This window comes from Larus michahellis, chromosome 9, assembly GCF_964199755.1.
Source record: "Larus michahellis chromosome 9, bLarMic1.1, whole genome shotgun sequence".
Classification (NCBI taxonomy): Eukaryota; Metazoa; Chordata; class Aves; order Charadriiformes; family Laridae; genus Larus; species Larus michahellis.
In genome coordinates, this window is record NC_133904.1 from 51,060,129 (window position 1) to 51,079,981 (window position 19,853).

General features: G+C 57.9%; 1 protein-coding gene across 1 annotated transcript in view; it reads right to left on the reverse strand.

Moving 5' to 3' along the window:
• The window catches only part of MID2 (midline 2), a 117,762-nt gene extending 101,320 nt beyond the window's left edge, over positions 1-16,442 (reverse strand). Inside the window, exon 1 of the mRNA XM_074601041.1 lies at positions 15,865-16,442. The gene's annotated coding sequence lies outside the window, so the exon portion shown is untranslated. The remainder of the gene's footprint in view (positions 1-15,864) is intronic.
• Positions 16,443-19,853: the final 3,411 nt, after the last annotated feature.

Here is a 19,853-nt window from a genome sequence, read left to right on the forward strand (position 1 = left end):
ACGCAGGGTGTCACCCCCCCTTCCACCGAAGGGCCCGCGGGGTGCCCCCGCCTCCCACTGGGGGGGACCGCGGGGTGTCCCCTCCTCTGCGGGGCGCCACCACCCCCCTCGGGAGGGGCCGCAGGGGGCCACCAGCACGGTGTGTTCTTAGGTGGCGGAGGCCAATGTACAGGTTGTTACGAGGGCGAGATGCACGTCCTCCTGTCTGCGCCGGGGGCCGGCTCCTTGCCCCCACGCCATTCCCCGTGCTGGTTCTGCCGTTGGTGACGGGGCTGAAAAATGGGTTAGATGGGGGGGTTTTACCCCTTGGTTCGGCATGGCGGGGGGTGTCCTGGGGTTCTCGCACAGCAGAAAGGCTGCTGGGTGAGGTTACGTTGTTATTATGAAGTGCACATATACATATATATGTATCCACGGCAATAACATCAAAGGGAAGCAAGGGAGGGGGAATCCAGGAGGGTAATTTATTCCTCGGCAACGTGGATACGTGCTGTACAGGTTATTTATATTTGAAGACTGCCCGGAGTGTTAAATGAGCCGTCTCTTTAAAATAAGCATGAGGGAAAATCTACCCAGGCTCCCGGTGCTCCCTCAGGTGCGATGGGAGAGGTTTCTGCCGCGCTGGAGGAGGGTTTCGGTGCGCAGGGACCCGCAGCCCTTTCGTTTTCTGCCCTCAACACGCTGCGATACCGTCGTCGCTGCACACACGCACACCCACACACACACCCGTGCTGTGCTTTACAGTCAGACACGGAGCACATGGTAGCTGTCACACTGTGACTTTCCAGCAGAACCAGGCAGCTGGAGGTCAACCCCGTGGCCCCGGCCAGCCTTGTTCTCACCGCGCCAAGGAATTACAAACCCTTTTCCCAAGGAGGACCTGACAGCGGGATAGTTAATATGCGCCACTTATTCTGCGTTAAATCCTATCTCTGCTTTTCTGGCAGCAAAAACGCAGCCTGCGCGGTCGGGGCCAAGTCACGTAATCCATGGCTGTCCTGGGACCGGTCCTCACCATTCGCATCTGTGCAGACGGAGCGAGGAGAGAACAAACGGCAGACCAGAGCCTGGCAGGGCCCGATCCTCCTCGGGCAGGACGTTACAGCTGCTTCCCCGCACTCGGTGCTGCCGGGTCCGGGCTGCTGGGCACAGCCCGCGCCGGTGGCCAGGGTGACGCAGCGAGGGCAGGGCACAGATGTGCTGCCCCGAGACACGGCGCATCAGGCCGCGGGAGAAACCAGGCCACCAATGACAGCAGATGGCTGGAGATCGCAGCAAAGCCCCATCGCCAAGGGCTCGGCGGGTGACGGCCTGGCTGCACAGGGCTCGGCACAGTGGCGGCAGGAGGGTGGCACCTCGGCTCGCACCCCCATGCAGAGACACGCAGGGTTCCCCCCGCAGCATGTCGGCCAGCAGCAGTAGCCGGCTACCTAACGTGACGATGTCGTGCCAGATCCCAGCTCTGGTGACAGCCTCACTGAGAGGGTCGGGGCACGGGGGGCTGGCGTAGCTGCCGGGGTGACACTGGGGGGCTCAGCCCCAGCCCCTTCCTCTGCCCCCCGGGCACTGGCTGCTGCTGGTGCTCCCGCCCGCCGGCCGGAGCAGCGATGGGCGCACACGGCTGTGGCTCCGGCTGTGGGACAGACACGATGCTGGCGCCCAAGCAGGCTGGGACCCGCCAGACACCAGCTCAGCGATGGAAGCGTATTTCTTTTAAGTCCCCCAAACAGTTTTCTGGAGAGACCGCCAGCAGACGACAGCCCCGCTCACAGCGTGCTGAGCGCTGAGCTCAGCTGGGCCTCCACAGTAAAGGCGGGAGGTGTCAGAGGTGACCTTGGGCAAATATTTACAACTGCAGTGGCGTTGTGTGTGTGCATGTGTTCAAAACACAGAAGGGATCAGGTTCAAATGGCACTTTAATTGAGCAAGCAGGGCAGCGGGAGGGTAGAGCTCTTTATGCTAATCTGCTAACCACTCCAGATGAGTCACATTCATTAGGGTGGGGAGATCATCTCCCTCTGCCCACGGAGTCGTTTTGGAGTGGCAAGTGCTCCACAGCCCTTCCAGGAGGACCTGTGCATTCGGAATCGGGGCTGTTGGTTTCCGCAGGAGTCCTGCTGCCCCTGCCCAAGGCGGGTGACCGCGTCCGCATCTCACGGGCGGGGAATGGAGACGCTCGGGTTGTACCACGTGCCTGGGATGCCTGTTGAATAAGTAACACACGGTTATAAAGCTGGATTTCTCCTCCACAATTTGTTCTTACAGTGGAAAGCATAGGGGAGAAAAAAATCCTTTTCAGTTCTGAATGAATCCCTCTTCCTGCTTCTTCTGAAGGGCAGGCAGGCAGCTGTAGAGAGGAGCAGGGATGGATGAATTCCCCTAGAAGAATCTCTTCTCGTTTTCTTTTTATATTTTGATGACTTCATTCTTCTAGCTCTCATTAGCACCTCCTTTATCTCCAGTTCTTCCCCAGAGGCATTCGGTTCTTCCTCCTGCTGCTGCACAGGGAGCGGCGATGGGAAGTGGATGCTTTGCACCACCTCATGTTGAGGCCTGGAATTTCAGAGCCTGAGCCGAACCCCAGCTCTCTCCCACGGTGAGGAAACCAGAGGCCTCACCTGCCCCAGACAAGCTCTTCTGGCAAAGCCCACTTATCCACTTGCCCAACACCTCCTCATCCCCTCGCGGTGTCCTGCACTTCGTTAAGGCTTCACTGTCCAGCATCCCCTGCGTGAGCCCCGGCTGAGCGCCCCCGCAGGGCTCCAGGGCCGATTTCCAAAGAGGAAAAACTGTTCTCTCAAGGGCATGGCACATCCCTGCTCTGCACACAAACCATCCCGAATCTCAGTCCAGCCCAGCTCTTTGAGGAGGGTCAAAGGACAGGATTTTGCACCACCTTTTTTGTGAGCAGTCCCATCCGTCTGCCTCCCCCTTCTCCCAGGAGGGAAATTCTCCGCTGGGTAGGGAGCCAGGGTTTGATGGGCGAGGATGATCTAGCCAGGTTCCAAGCCCTCTTCTGAGCATCTCCATATTTCAGCTGCTTGTTTGCATTCCCCTCATGCCAGAGTCCTGCTTAGTTGCAGGTAAAGCGGTTTTGCTCAAGGCAAACACAAGCATTAGCAAATGCAACCCTCGCCGATGAGGAGCCCTTCTCTCTCTCTCCTCCCGAGGAAGAGGAGGCCTCTGGGAGGAAGGTGAGGCACGGAGGGGAGAGCCCAGCCCGTTCCCACAGGCGGGGAGCAGGAGCAGTCCCCAGCTTTGCCTCTGAGCTGCCGGGGGCAGCGGGGGGGTGGGAGGAGGCGCTGAGATAAGACACCCATTACCTGGGAGCTCACACTGGGGAGGCGAGACACGAAACTGGGAGCTGGAGGGAAGCAGGAAACTCCCCGCAACAACATCTGCAAGAGCTGCTCCCTGTTTTGGAGCTCCTGGGCAGGGGGTGGCGGGTGTCTCCAAACCCTCCCCTTGCCATGACAAGCCCCAGTCCTCCCCGTTCCCAGACTGGGCTGGGCGGGTGCGTTGCACAATGTGCCCCAGCCGGGTCTCCCCTGCCTCGCCAGGGGCACGACGAGCCAAAACCCTGCCTTCCCTGCGCTTGCGGAGGGACCTGAAGCAACACATCCCTGGGGAAAAGACTACAGCTGGATTTTCAAGCTGCAGGGACAGACTCCCCCATATCCCCAGCGAGTCACCCCGGCAGCCAGGACCCTCGCCACCAAACTAAAGCACAAGTTCTCTGGTCCGTATTTCTTGTTTTGTCAAGCCTTCACTAACCCCGAGAGTCCTGTTGTACAGTAACGGCTCCCCCCACGGCAGCTCCAAGACGAAGCCATTCCTCAGCCAAGCAGGTTCAGCTTCACAGAGTTCCCACTCGGGCAGCCTTGCAGGGCGGCGGGGACAGAGAAGGCAGCACCGGTGTCTGCTCTTTTCCCTTCCCTCCCTTCCCAGACCGGTGCCCAACAGCTCCCTCCCTGACCACCCAACCCCATGCCCCCCGGCTCTGCAGGGGGTGGGCAACGGGTGACATCCACCCCAGCCACATCCAGGGCTGGAAGTGTCTCTGCTGCCACAGCCGGGGGCACTGGTGCTGCGTGTCCGCAGGATGGATGTGCTGGTTATCCATGTGGGGCACAGAACGGCTTCATGGGACAATTTGCTTTTCCGTGTTCAGGCTGGTTTTTAAGCCTAGAAAATGGCAGAGGGAAAACACACGGGAGCCCCCAGACTCTGCAGTTACGCGCCCAAGAGGGCAGTCCCTGCTCAGCCCCTCCTGCCTGCGCATCGCAGCCACCTCTCCTCGCCCTCTCCTGACTCCGCAGGGCTCCCTCCGCGCTCCTGGCAGAGGATGGATGGTGCCGAGGGAGGGGGATGGCGGGTTTAGTCAGTGGGGCTCTGCAGGGACCCCTCCTGCGTTTTCGTGAAATGAAAAAATGCCCAGTGGCCGCAGGCGGAGAGCACCAGTGTGACAGGGCATGGCCGGAGCCTGGAGGACCGGGGGTTTGTCTCTGCAGCCTCTGCAGAGCTGGAAGTGGCCCCGCTCCAGCCCTGACGTTCCCCGAGTCGGGATGGAGCCTGGTGAGCACAGCGTGACCCATCAGCAGATCTACACGTGTAAGCCCTGTCCTGCCAAGCACTTCAGGGGGAGAAGAAGGACCCCCAGTACCTCAGGTCGGGCATGCAGAGGGGTCACGTGCTGCCTCTGTGGTTCCCTAATCGCTTTGGGCCACAGGTCCCAGCTTTCAGATAGCCACGCTGGAGGAACATTCGTTATGCTTGCGGAGCACATGGACGAGTTATCAGCTCCAGGGGAAGCACACACGAAGACATCCGTAGTTTTGCATTCAGCACAGCATTTCACTGGAGCTCAAGAAAAACCTGGTGAGAGCCTTATTGTGGGGAGCAAACATAGAATTGTTGCATGAAAACCCTGACCAAAGGGTACAGGGACCCGGGGAAAAAACTGCCAAGAATCACGGAGTTAAAGAGTACCTCGCCATACATATGCATGAGGGGAATTTGTGGAAGGTGGAAACTTTGCTTCCCGGTATGTACGAGCTGAGCCCTGAGAATGTGCTTTTAAAGGCAGTGGTACAGCAGCCCCCAGTCGGACACCAGCTCCAGGGAGGCAGCAGGAGGAGCTGGGGTGGGAACAGCCCTCTCGCTGTCACACAAACCCCCATAAGGGCTCATAGCTGGGGGCACAAGTTGTTCATTCGCTCCATCAGCGTCCTAAAGCACCTGCCATCTAAGAGACGCAACAGTGACTACCAGCTGCAGTGGCAATCAAGGGCTAGTAACTAATCGCATGGGAGATGAGCGGTTCTCAAGCCACGAGCCCCTCTGTGGCTGCCCAAGTGAATGGCTCAAAATGATCAAAATGGATCAAGATGCCCAAAAGGGTCCCCACTCAGCCTTCAGCGAGGTTCTCCAGTGTGCTGGGACAGGGCTAGAGCCACCCAAGTCACAGCCGGTCCAGCTGATTAACCCTGGTCCCCTCCACACCAGTCCTTCGTAAACCTCTTCCAGTGCACGAGGAGGGCGAGTCGTCCACCCGCAGTGAACCTCGCTGCTCCACCCCACACGCTACGCCAGCACTGGTAGCCTGAGCCGAATCTGTGCCAGCACCCGGACAGGAAAGGTGCCCCAACCCAGCCAGCCTGGCACCCAAGGAGGTTATTTAGATCCCCAAACCGATCAATTCAGTAGGAAATAAAACAAGGGGGAAGTACAAGGGTTATTCCCGAGGTCAAACAGTGCAGAACACGACAGCAGACTCGGTGGAGGGCATGGATGGCGCAGGGAGCAGGTCGGTACTACAGAAAGGTTTCCCCATGGTCGTGGTTTCAGGCTGGTGGAGCTGCCTTACAGCGCGCGAGGGGAACCTTGTCTCCCAAGGCACTGAGGTTTCTAAGGATTTTTACCCAGGTTTCTCTTTCCCCTGACGCACACCCAAAGCCGCACACGAGAAGGTCCCGTCAGACACGGGCAGGTCCCAGCGTGGGCACAAAGGGAGAACAAGGTCACGCTGCACCTGTGCTCCCAGCTCCGGGCCGAGCACGGGCTCCGTCACGGGCTCCTGTAGCACGCTGTGCTGTCTTCTAGGACGCTTCAGGGTAACCTCTATGCCTTGCAAAAGAGAAACTGGCTCTCAGCAGCCAACCCAGCCTCCCCTCCTCCCTCCAGCCAGCGCCGGCACCACCAGACCTGCCCTGACCCTCCCGTACCGCGGGAAGTGTTCCCACACGTCCCACGTCACTGGGCACACGCACCAGGAGCAGCCCTTCAAAAATTAACTCACACCTCTCACTCTCTTCCACCCTCACATATGGACAGGTAACGCACATCCCGCTGCTAGCTTCCTCACCCTGGCGTTAGGATAACTTAGGAATTCAACAAAGCAGAGGCGCGCTCGGTAAGACCTAGCTCAGGCTTATAACCAGAATAAAAGAAACAGACTCATTCCAGAGCACTCAGAACTTAAAATTTCCTCATCATCTGCACCCTAGGGACCCCAAAGACCTCCGATCCTTCCAAAAAGCAAAGAAGCGCTCCCCCAACTTCTGTTCCCCGCCCCCCCAGTTTGCAACACTGGCGTAAGTGCTCCTGGAGGGTCCACCTGGGTGCGCCTGCAGCTCTCCGCAAGCGCCTTCTCCTCCTCGTTCACACCTCCCCAGCTGGAAGGCGCGCAGAGGAAATACATGCTAAGCTTGAGGGAATTTAAGGAGAAACAAATCGCAGCAGCTCCTCTCTTGGAGTTCAAAGTAACACCTTTGGGCAGGAGCAAGCAAGCGCGAGGCAGGGAATTGGAGGGCTGGGGCCGAGGTTTGCCAGGGCAGGAGAAAATCCCTGTTTCAGCTGAGGAGCTGCCCGTGTCTGCGTGTGGCGCTCACAGGGCTGTCCTGAGCCTCCTCCCGCCAGCAGAAAATAAGCCGTGTTCCTACCCAGCACCCGCTTTGTTAGGGAGGTAGAGGAGGGAGCAAAAGGCAAGTTGAGGTCATTTACTAAATTAGGCGTTGAAATGAGAGGCTGTTGCAAAAGGCAGCGTGGGCTCAGGAATCGCCGCGGGGCATTGCCATGGGCTGGCTTCCCACGGGCTCTTCCCAAGAGGGCGCACAGGGGTGTGTGTGGGGGAGAGCAGAGCCTGTGCCGCGGTGTGTGTCCGGGGAGGGGGAAGGTGCCAGGAACGCGGGACGCCCCGGGAGGCAGCGAGTCTCGGGAAGAGACACAGCGTGTGTCCCACGTGGCTGAAACCCAGAGGAAAGCCGGACGTGGACATGAAACAGGAGGTTGGTCCCTCTCCAGCAGGGAAACAGGCCAACGGGTTTTAAAGAGCCCAGGGAGAGCGGCACTGGCACTCTGATCCCACCGCGGCAAGCCAGTCAGTTGAGATTTGGGCAGACGCACAGCAGAAAATAACAAAATGCAAATCAGAGCGAGAAAAGCTCATCTCAAAAATAATGATGTGATACGCTGCTATTCAGCGAGAGGCAAATGGGAGAGGCAGTGATGCTGAAAGAAATAGAAGCACAATAGCGGGGACTGCAGTGAGGTGACAAGGGAAATGACAGATGCAGCTGGGGCCGCGCTCACCCGAGAGCGGGCGAGTGTGTGGGGAGGTGACGGTCCCTCCGACAGCGGCTGTGGGGTGACCGTGCCTGCACAGTTCTAGCAGGGAAGACAATGAGGCTGGAAAGAAGTGAAGGAAGAGCAAGGCAAGAGCACAGGAGCCGCCGGTGTTGCTCCAGAGGGAACGCGTTAACCAGGGAGTTAATCCGTGCAGCCTCACTAAATGGTGCTGGAGCACTTGTCCACGAACTCTTGCGGTACCAAAATGATGTGGTAGCGGTGGAGTGGTGCCACCGCCCTGCAACGAACCCCTCGCTCTGCACCTCTGTGTGCTCCCCTGGCACCCGGGGACGTGTCAGACGGGGAAGAGAAAACCTGATCCGAGCCAACAGAGCGGGGACCCTCCCAGTGACCATTGCTGCCATGTCCGGCCCCCACGTCCCCATCCAGGAGTGAGCGACACCTCGCTGGGCTCCCGCCGCTCCCCGCCAGCGCCAGGGCTCTCCCGCCTTGGGAAGGAACGCCCGGTCTCACCAGCGCCCGACCCAGCAGGTCCAACTGGGAGCGCCGCCTGCGCTCCTCCCCCTGCGCGGCGCGGTGCGCGGCGAAGGGAGCAGCTATGTGCTGACTGCTTAAATTGAAGTACTGCTCAATCTCAACGGGGAATTAAAGTCTGGAGGAGGGGGCATGTGAAGCTCTGCACGGGCATACACGTACATGGACTCCTCTCCTTCAGTGGAGGCTGGAGCAAGCACCAACGCCAGTGTGACAGTGCGCACTCATCCACTGCTCGGCCCTGTGTGCCATGAGGGCTTTTAAAAGCTCTTTTTTAAATGGCAAATTTGAGTTAATTGAATGCAGGAGGTTTGGAGGAGCTGGGGAACTCACCAGTGGCTGCTTTTCCAGACATCTTGCGATATCAGGGACTTTTCAGATGATGGGGACAAGGCTCTGCCAGGGTACTCTAGAGAGGCCATATTTAAAGGTGAATCAGGTGATATAAGATAATGAGTAAGTTGATAAGAGAAGTGAAATAATTAACAACAACCACACTGCTTATAAAATGGATTTCGTCTGCCTTTCTTTTTAAGCACCACTTCAAGCCCAGTCACTAACGTTCCCAGGTGCACAGTCAGCATGGTGCTGGTGCTGGGAGGGATTAAAACCAGCTCCGGCCGAGGCCAGGCTCCCCTTCAGGCTCCCTGGGGTCTGTCTCCTAGGGGGAAGCATCCTCTGGAGCAATGCTGAGCATCAGCCTGGTGGTGGGGAAACCCCCCGTCTCCAGGTCCCATGGAGAACAGAGAACCCCGCCTGGCTCTGCTCAGTCTCTCCTCACGCTGCAGATGGATCTTGTTTCCCTTCCATTTCTGTCTCCCTTCCCTTGCTTTTGTTCCACACCTGCTCCCACAGCATTTCTCTTGTAGCCAGACAGCTTTGATAATTCACGCTTCATTACTGAGTTTAGGCCAGACGCGGTGAACTCCCTTTCCCGCAGTGTCTCCGCCGGCTTTTGCGGTTGGGTGTTAGGAGCAGAGGTGGGGGCTACGGAGGAGGAGGAGGAGGGTACCGGGAGGAGCAGAGAACACGGAGGATGCCAATGCAGCTGAAATCCCTTCTGGATTGTTACCACACTGTAAGACTCCGTGCATCCTTCTCTGGATCATAGGGCATAAGAAATGCTCGTTCCACAGACACTTCAGGAATACGCTTCAGCGCGCACTTTGCAGAAGCCCGAGGACGCACTAACACCACCGCTGAGCTCGGGGCTGACGTGCTGAACCTGAGCCCTTGCGTCACGCCAGGTGAAAGGGCTGCTGGCACCCCCGGCACGGGGAGGGACCGGGCGGCAGCGCCAGGACCTTGCTGCGGAGCTGGTGGTGGGTCCTGCTGCTGCTGCTGCTGCTGTCCGGCCTCCAGCGGGAGCTGGCAAAGCACAGGAGCAGCCGGGACAAGAGCTGAAACTGCACAGAGAGGCTGAGAAGCGATCACGAGACTCCAAAACCTCAGTCGCTCTCCGGAGCAGAGGTTATGGGCAGCTTCAGTCCAGCCCATGAAAGCCTGCGTGGGGAGCCGACACTGACGGGGAGATTCTTTCATCTAATACAGGTCTAACAGGAGAGCGGAGCTGGAAGTTTCACCCAGAAATCCAGATGAGAAATACAACACACAGTGCTCATTATGAGGGCGATTAGCTATTCAAGCAATTTACTGAGGGATGCGGTGGAACCTCCATCACCAGAGATTTGAAAGGCAGACAGATGTCTCTCCTTTCCCAGTTAAACCGGGACCCAGCAGCGCTGCTCTGTGCGATGGAGCACCCAGGCCACAGCGGCCGCCCTCACCCCCCGCCGAGGGCTGCTGGTCCCTTCAGCTCACATGGCAAAACAAAAATATTTTTAACTTGGATGGAGATAAAAGGTAAAAACTTGACATCTAAGAGCTCTGAAGTGTTACTATTGCGGTGGTTTATCTCCCTGTTTTCCTGAGAGGCTCCGGCTAGACTGAACCAACAGCCGGGACGCGAGCCTTGCTGGCCGCAGGCTGCCGGGGGAAGGAGGATGGTGGTGCGGATTTGGTGGAACAGGGATGTTTCCGTCGGCGTTCTCTCACGCCAGTCCCAGGGCTCAGGGAGGTGCTTTGCTGCGCACGAGACCTGCCGTTTGAGAGGTTGGTCTCGCTCTTGTGCAGCTTATTCTTGTCATTGCGCCTCGCAGGGGGAAGGGAAATGTACTCCTTAACAGGCACATCCATTTTAATGGATTCTGCTTCGCTGCCGAGAGTAAACAATCACAAATCATGGTCTACAAGGACCTTTAGAGAACCCTTCTGGTTCTGATATTTTTTTCTCTTTGTGAATGAAAGAGCACTTCTAAATACCCATTAGCCAGCCAAGATTTACCATTTGGGGAGCACGTGGCTTAACAGAGGGAAGGAGAAAAAAAAATCTTTATTTTCAATTTACTTTCTTATTGGGAAGCATGCTCCCTAACTGCAGCGCATAACAGCTTCCCACAGCAGGCAGCTACCACGGGTCCAGCCATGCAGGTGATGCAGTAGCTTGGGTGGGCTGGTTCTACTTTACATCCACCTGCACAGGTTTACAGCCTTGAAAAAAAATATTTCCACTAGCCCAGGAAGAAGGAGAGCCTGCTGACAGCGCGGAGGCTGCTTCCCCAGGCAGGATCCCGCAAGCAGAAGGGGGTCGGGGCTCGGCGGGCTTGGCCGCGGGCAGAGCTCAGCACCTTCCCGGGCGTTCCGCAGGGAGGCAGGAGGCTGGGACCTGCCTGGGTGCTCAGGGTGCTGCCGGGTGGGCTGCAGCGGGGCTGTCTGTCGCCTTTGCAGAGCGTTGCCACGTGCTCCCAGGTCGTGCCTGTCCTGACGGGAGCAGCAGCACAACCCAGAGAGGTCCTGAGGGACCGAGAGTGTGCTGGGGCTGAGCCTAAGCACAGGCCTCGGGTAGGAGAGAGAAGGGCAGAGCGCCACCCAGGCGGAGGCGGCTGAAGCTGAGCCGAGGAGCACGTGTGCTTCATCCCTGGCATCCATCCCCAGCCTCCTGTGCCACGGTGCGGATGGGACCGTGGTGGGGGCAGAGCACGGGGGTCACCTCCGGTCACCCGTGCAGGCTCTTGCCTTCCCGGCGTTTGGAGCAGGGGCGCTCTGCCCTGCACGCACTAAAGGTGCAAGTCACGGAGACGGCCGCACCAGAAGGGTCGGCACGGGTGTTTGCAGGTCTCAGGCAATCACCGACACGAGCGGCACCGCTGTACGCCACTGTAATGTGGGGCTCCAAACACCACCCCCCTCGACAAGCCGGACCCAAAGACTTGGCATGTCCAAAGCCTGAACGATGCCCAGTCAATCTGGGAATCTAAAGAGGAGCAGAAGCAGAGCCTGGATTTTATTTTTCTTTTCTTCTCTCCCTACAATGGAAAGCAGCGTTTCCTCTGGGAGTACCAGATCTGCTGCCAGCGTCCGCACCGGCACACAGCAGCGGGCGCTGCTCTGCGGGAGCCGGGAACCAAAACCTTCTGGCGGCCTAATGGGGTGCAAACCCCCCCAGTGTGGAAGTCGGCAATAACTTCGCACTGCTGCCACGGAGCGCTGAAAGGGCCAGGGCTCGTCTTTCCCACTGACTCACTCCCCTGGCTGCAGACAGCTTTTGAGCCCTTCCAAATTTAGCTAGATTTATGGTGGTTTTTCAAAATCATTCATCAAATAACTTCTGCAGATAATTATGAGTTTGTTGCTCATTTATTAGCAGTAGGCTATAATTACTCACTATCCAGATGATTTGCTACACGGATCATGTGGTGTTGAGTAGGTCAGATGAGTACAAGGCTCACAATTAGGATTTTAAAGTGTGTTTTCCCGGGAAAGTCTGCAATGCATTCTTAAAGCCCGCTGTGCTGTCAGCAGTGTGTTGTTGGGAAAGCAGAGGCAGAGAAGGTGAATTTGGACATAAATCTGCATCAGCCTTTGTAATTTTGCTCGTGTTTTGCCCTGCACCAGCTATAGCAGTGCAGGTGCCGGGGCTTTGTTCTGTGTTTTCCAGGTGTGTGACGCGATGGAGTCCCTGTGCATCGATGGGACGATTCTCCTGTCTCCAGCTGGTGCCTTTTCCAGGGCATTTTGCTGTTTAGTGGCCAGACCCGGCATGTAAATGGCAGTGCGAAAGCACTAAGCAAAAGCTTTTCTCCTGCGAAGTCGCAGCTGACCCTGTGGCAACCCCCCCTTCAGCTGCATTCTTGTCCCTGGCTGTGACCCCCCGCAGGGGTGGCAGCTCCAGCTCCGAGGCCGGAGAGACGCTGGAATGGTTGTGCCATCGGGGCAAGCAGGCGATGCTCCCTGTTTGTATGGGGAGAAGGACGGCACAGTGCTGGTACTGCCCAGGACACGGGGACCAGATCCTTTTGGCAACGGTCGCAAGAGGAACAGTTGCCCTTTGTGGCTTTGTGTTGACACCGCGTTTGCCACGAGGAGCATCTTTTGCTGCGCAGAGGCATAGCGGCAGCAGGAGCTCCAGCCCTCACAGGGAAAACTGAGGCCCTGAGAACTAACAGGGCTTTTAGGACATCGCAGGCATACGGCAATTAAAGCTCGGCGTCCCCTTCCCTGGCAGCGCTCCCGGCAGGAGCCTTGCTGTCCTTCGTGCCCCCCTGCGATGGCTCGCGGACGGTACCGATGGAGGTGGAAAGCCCAGGCAGCCCAAGGCAGGACATGGGGCGTCAGAGCCATACGGGGACCCGCCTCCCGATCGTGGGGGTGGGCAATGCCATCGGCTGGTGGCCTCCTGGGAGTCCTCCTGCATGGACTCGGCTGTGCTGGCGGGGCTCCACTGCCCGCTCTGTCCCGGCGCCAGACAGAGCAGGGACTTTCTCATACCCTGCATCGGCAGAATCAAAGGGGATTGTGGGCTGGCTTTGAAGCACCGGCTTATCTTTCTTTTCTGCACCCGGGGGGGGAGTTGGATGTCCCACGTACCCCAGACCAAAGGTTGTTTGAGGGGGAGCAAGGGGGGGAGGGGGGAGCCGGTGGGGTGGATAGCCTGATTCTGTGTGGGGCGAGTTCAACTGAGCTCCAGCACCTCCCAGACCCAGAAACTGGCCTCACCCTGCAGCCCACATGGAGTTTCGCTCCCTGGAGACCATCCCCGTGGCTGACCACAGCCACCCCAGGCACCTCCGATCCCCGGCACAGTCTGGTCCCGCTGCAGTGAGCCCTGGGCATCACCCTGCTTCTCAACACCTTGCTCTGGTGGTGTGTGGGGGAGATGTGGGGTTCAGAGAGCCCCCGAGCAGCGCCACACTATAAACAGCCGTGGCTCTGTTTGCCTCCAGCCGAGTGGGGCGTTGGATGTGGCCTCCTGAAGGGCACGTTCACCTCTGTGAAAGAGAGAAGGAAATTAAGAACAAGCCACGTGTCCCAGTGCAGAAGCTGACTTCGGTGTCTGTGTCTCCACCAGGGCTCATCACCCCGCTCTACAGCCCCCTCCTCCCCCCCGGGCAGGGGGTGCTCACCAGGCACTTTTCCCGGAGGCAGCGCACACGACCACGTCGGTTGTGGGCTCTGGGCTGCCACAGCCTCCTCTCGCTTGTGCAGGTGCCCAGCAAGGAGCTGCGGCCCGTTTTGGATGACTGGCCTCGAGCAGTTAAAACGCTTTGGCCAAAATCCTCAACACCTTAAAATTCCAGAGGGCAGCTGTGAAATCCCGAGGAGACCCCGCACACGCAGGAGCTGGGAGCGATGCCGCAAGACCAGCTGCAGGCACCAGGAACCCGTGTGCTCAGAGCCATTAGCTTAGCCACCCAAAAATGGAGACCAGAAGGGAAGACCGCTTCCCACAGCGCCTGGGTGAGGTCCCCGAAGGCAGCTCCTCTGCCTGTTGGATAACCGGGAATGCTGCCACTCCTCGCTCCTGCGATCCCATCGTACCCGTGTGTCACCAGCGCACTGACTGCACAGGGTGGAAGGTGTCTATTTTGTTGGGTACTTTTCAAAAACATAGTGAAGAAGAGCTGATGCTAAGAGCTCACTGTAGTTCCCTGTGCCCCGAAATATGTGGGAAGGTGGTATCCTTCCCCCGTGGTGTCTGAGCAGGCAGCCGCCTGGGAGACACTTGTCCTGGTTCTCTCCTGCCAGGGCACGAGGATGCTGGCTGCCGGGCCAGGTCCTCCTGCCTCCCAGCAGATACAAAAGCCCCCTGCACCTCCCCGGCAGGAGAGGAGCCCGTGTGTCCAGGGCAGCACCGCCGGCCCCGCTCTGTCCCAGTGCCACCTGCGGGAGTTTTATTACCAACTTAAGAGTGAGCAAAGCTAGAAGCTAGACCGACACCAAAGGCGCTTGAACACCCCACCCATAAGATGCTTTGGGCTCCTCTAGGGTGAAATATGAGCGCCAGTCATTAATAGTTATCTGCTCTTTCCATGCCAATTCTGCGCAGCCCCCGGGCTGCCGGCAGGCTGCAGGCGTCTCCCCGCTGCAGCCCAGCCCCGCTCCCTCGGGCAGCGCCGGCGGCAGGGGCTCGCAGCCCAGCATGCAGCGCCGGCAGCAGTGGGCGTCCCAGGCACGGCTCCGCGCGGTGTGGAGGGGCTCACAGGGACACCCCCTCCCTCAGGAGAGCCTTAGCCTTGGCCTTGACATTAGCTTCAGCCTTGGCCCTCGCCCTCGCCCTACCCTTGGGGCAGCTCCACCCGGGGGCCACCTCTGTGCCCAGCGAGGCAAAGAGGGTCTGTGCCTTTCTGCAGGGAAGGACCACCAGCCCCCCACCGCGCGGTCCATGGCTTCACATGGGCACGGGGAGACTCAGTGTGGCAAAGACACTGCATTCAGCCTTTCTTTTTCTTTTATTTTTTTTGATACATCTTCCATATTTTACTGAGCGTCCCCATTTCCAAGTGGCTGCTGCCTTGGAGGGCAAAACACTCTCCTGGCCACGTTTCACGGGGTTGGGGCATCTTGCTCTCAGTTTTTCATCCAGATTTCTGGATTTAGACACAAACCAACAGCCTGCGGAGGACAGGACCCACACACTTGCACCTCCCCCAGCTGCCTGGGCCTGGGTGGCAGTTCCCAAAATGAGCAACCACAAGTTTTCACTCCTTATTTCCAGTGCTCAAACAAGGCGTCCCGAGGCAGAGAGTGCTGGGAGCGACGGGAACCTCCTGCCGTGGGACCAGACACTAGAGGGCAACGCGCTCACGCAGGCTATTAAGGGACAGACCACGAGTGCTAATGAACTTGCCCGTGTGAGCGCCGCCGGACCCGCACGCCTGTGCTCAGCGCCGGCCGCTGCTCTGCCGGGACTCACGGGTGCAACGTGAGACCGTCGGGTCTGTCCCCGTACCCATGCCCCAAGACGCAAAAGGCTCCAGACCGATGTTCTGCAAGTTTTGCAGAAAGGTTTGCGGTTGCCTTTTGATCAAAACACATTTTTAGGCCATCGTAGTCCTGCAAGGGAATGAGAAAGGGGCATAAAATGAGCCCACTCACAAATTGAAGAGCTGCCAGCGCTCACCCTGCATCCCTCATACCGCCTGTGCCTGAAAACCATTGGAAGGGAAAGGCACGAGCAGGGACATGGCTGATGCCTTCACGCTAACTCATGCCTGCCAGGAGGGCAAAGACCCCGCCAGCTTAAACATCGCACGCTGACAACAGGGTCACGGCTGCCTTCGGCCTGCGGCGGCTGCCTTCTGCAGAGCACTACGATCGGCAAATCTCACTCTGGTTGAATCCATCGCTAACCACGAACCATCACATCAGTCAGAGCTAACACCAGTAAAAAGAGAAAACGTTTACCCGTCTCAGCGAACAGCTGGGGAGAAGAGAGTGTGGAAGAGCGAGGAGGAATGCCGGGTCTCCCAGCTGGGGCCACGCCGGGTCTCGGTGGAGTCCTGGCCGTGTCCCGCTGTCCCCTCCTGCTGGCGGCTGTCAGCCCCCCAGCGCCGAAACAGAGATGCCTGGGCTGACAACTCCGACGAGGAGAGGAACCTGTCAAGAAGTGAAGCAGGAGGATTGCCAGCTTGATTGGTCGCCTCGGGGAATCTTCCATTAGCGGCTTTAAAAGACACGTGTCGTTTATTCTTTCCCTGTCTCTCTATTTTTCTCGCTGCTCTTTTGGAAAGAACTGAAGCCTTCCTGGGCTGAAATTCCTGCAAAGATCCGCTTCCCGCTCCTCGGCTTTAAAGCTTATCTGTCTGTACAAATTCCTCCCTGCATTACACATAGAGCCTAACCTAATTTTTTTAGAATCGTATTTATGGTTTCTTAATTAGGGGAAGAGTCGTTGCAGAGAAGAAGAAAAAACAGATCCGGATCAGGGAAAGTTGGTGTCCTGGGGGTGTGCATGCGGGTGGATTCATTAGACACGAATGCCCGGAGTGAAACACTCTCAGAAACGCTTTGTACCGTGGACTCGGGGGAGTCCGCCCCCTCCGAACGGGTACGCAGCCATAAAGGAAGTACCATCACCGTTCGGGCTCTGCAAATTGCAGGATTTTCGGTTTGAAAAGTTAATTTGAGGAGCTTTTTGTCTGCAGCTCTGGCACGCAGCCCGCGTCCCCAGAGCAACCCAGCCAGCACTAATCCTGGGCGATCAGGTGCCTGCGTGCGGAGAAACGCCAAGCGCTTTTCACGCTCTCTGCCCGGACTGGGATTTAAGAAAAAAAAGATGCAATACTGAGAGTAAAACCTCACTAAATCCCCGCAACGTGCGGAGAGCTGACAGCCCCCAGAGCCACCGCTGCTCCGCCGGGGCGACGGGGAGCACGCTTATCCTCTCGGGCCACTTTTGGGCCTGGGGTCTGCTGGACTGGTGGTCCATGGCTGCCTGAAATTGCTCCTGACTGCCAGTCCCCAAAACCCCTGGGGCCTGGGAACTGATTTCACCCCCTGCTAACGCAGTCGCTGCTTCCGTGCTTTTCCTCCACCAACTGCCGTCCCTTCACGTTGTGCGTGTGCCTCAGGTTAACTGGCCTTTCTGTAACTAAATGAATATTTATTTTTATTTCTTGCCCTCATGCAAACTCTTTTAGGTTTGCAGTATGGGAGAGATTAAATAATAATACTTCTTGGCCTTCTTGGCACCGGGCATCACTTTGTAAAGCTGTGCTGGATCTTCCCTCCCTCCCAGGGCTCAGTTAAAGCTCTCAGAAATGCCGACGTGGCATGTAACGTGGAAGGTGTTAGCGGGGTTATATCCCCCAGTCCATGACCTTTCTGCTGAAGAAGGGGCCCTTCTCTGCAAAAGATTCAAATAGTGAATCTGTCTTCTTAAAGAAAAGTGTGCCCTCGGAGGGTTATCGGGGATAACCGCACTGCTTCCCCCCAGCTCCCTCAGTAGTGAGTGCTTTCCAGGCTTTCCTTCCCAGGGAAGAGCGTGTCCTTGGAGCAGACAGGTCGGTTGGCATCAGACAAACCCAATGTGCTCTTTACCCTTAACACTCCAGCAGATGCAGGGGCTCAGGGGTAGATGAGACATGAAGAAACCGGTACAAGAGGGTCCCACCCTGAGTGTTCCGGTCCCTCTGGCCGCAGATGCAAGAACACAGAATATATTCCCTGTATTTTTCATCACAGGCAAAATCCTATGCAAAGGGAGCTGAGTGACTCCATCTGGTGCCATCTCACTGCTTTCTGTCCCGCTGCTCTTCCCATGCTGGGAAGTGGTGGCATTCCCGCTGTCCCACGCCACAGCAGAGAAGGGGAGCTCGAGGAGCCTGGAGCAGAAGTGGGAGCAGGATTCAGGCATGCCACATCCCCCATGTGCCCGCTTTAGCCACAAGACTGGCCCTCGCCATTGGTTAAAGCACATCGGGGCTGGACACGCTGATCCTGCTCGAAGTGCGAGGGGCAGCCGTGCGAACACGACGGGTGCCGCGGGGAGAGGGTGAACCACGGCGGGGCACACGCAGCAAACGCCTCGTCTGTCTGGTGGCAGGAGGTCTGGATGCTCCTTGGTGACTTTTAGCAAATCGTGTCTCTTCCCAACACTTCAATTCCCCTGCTGTAAATCAACGATAATAACGTTTACGTTCCTTGTAAAACTCCTCATCCATGGAGACGAAAGTGTGAGGCAGCAGCATTTCTCCAGCCCCTGTTAATGGCTGGAGATATTTCTCCTTTAGCACCCACGTCAGCTCCTACTCTCTTGGCTTCGATTCCCAAATGACACCTTACAAGCATTAACTCCAGCCCTTGTCTACTTCTCTTTTACACACGCGGGCCCAAGAACATTGCCAGTGGGACAACTTTTTCCCCCTGGATATCTTTCCATGAGGCATGAAAGGTTTGTGCGCGGCTGGCTGCAGCTGCAGCCCCCTCCCGTGGGGCTGCTGCATTCCCAGCTCAGACCCTGCGGAAGCCTGAGCCCGTCCGCGAGGTGCTGAGTGCTCCGTGGAACCGTGCTCTACCACGTCGCTGCCCAGGTCTGCCAGGTGAACCTGCCACGCTGCTGGCGGCTGGCCGCCGCGCGCCGTCGGGAGGCTCTGGCGGGGCTGTGTGCGCAGCACGGCACATTTCTTAGTGCTTACGGTCATCCCAGGTGTGGGAGCCAACAGGGCTTTCAGGATGCGGCGCGACCAGCACTGCCGTTTGCAAAAAGCACGTTGGCGGTGGGATTGGCTGAATTGGACATAAATTTTCACTAGTTCTCAGCTGGCGTGTTTGGTTAAGCCATGTGTTTGCTCCCTGCAGTCGGGTGAGGGGTACGTGCTCACTCGGGATGCTGTGCTCAGCGCGCTGAAAGGGCCCTGCTGTGAGAGGCAGGAGAGGTGACGGTCCCACCGCCCTGGCCCTGCTGGCATTTGGGGTACGTCCCCCTGGGTTTGCAGAGCCGGGTCCCGAGCCCCCGGCCAGGGCCAGGCGCTTGCTCCGTGCGGGTGTGCGCAGTGGAGAGGGGCTGGGGGCTCCCGATGTGCTGCAGCCACCGGGCCAGCGTGGATCCGGGGGAATAAAGGGAAGGGGAGGCAGAGGAGGCCGAGCGTGCTGAAGAATAGTGCAGAGGCATAACAAGCCAGCGAGCCTGCCCCACCAGATGGGTGTTTAGCATTGACCTGTTCTACTTCATATCCCTTTTAAGTGCCTCTGCTTAGGGCTCCCCATCACTTTCCTGCACTCTACAACCAGACAGCCTGGGACAGGAGCTACCCACACAGCGTCCGGCCGGGAGAGCAAGGGGCCACGCTCTCCTCTGCCCCTTCTCTGCTCCCGTCCTGCCCCAGCCCTCTCCATCCCCCCGCCACGGCCCAGGGCGGTGCCGCTGCTGCGAGACCAGCTCCTCCTGCCTCCCGCACAGCCCCTGCGCCCCCCGCCTCTGGGGCTCGACGCTTCTCCCTGTCGCTGAAGAAGTGACAGTTTGAAAAAAGATCAAAACTGTCTGCAGAAAACGGTTGGTTTCAACCCATTTTGGGGGAAAAAGTGATAAAAAGTTATAAACGGCTCCCAATGAATGTGGAATTTGTCAGGTAAAATGTAAGTGGTTCAGGCTGAGTTCTCCCAGCCATCAGTGATGGTGAGGTTGCAAGACTTTTCACCCTGCTTTGGGAGAGAAAATCCTTTTCCGGAAGGTTTTTGGGGAGGAGGAAAACTGTCACCGCTCAGCGCCGCCCCCAGTGTCCTGCGAGCCCCTGCTCCCCCGCGCTCCGCTGGTGCAGGCACTGCGGGAGCCCCCCGGGAGCAGTGCTGCCGTCCCGGACTGCATTAGCACGACATGAGTGACAGATCCGAGACAGAGCTTGTCAGCTCCAGGTGCTGGGAATCTAAATATACGGAGATCATAATCGTTGAAA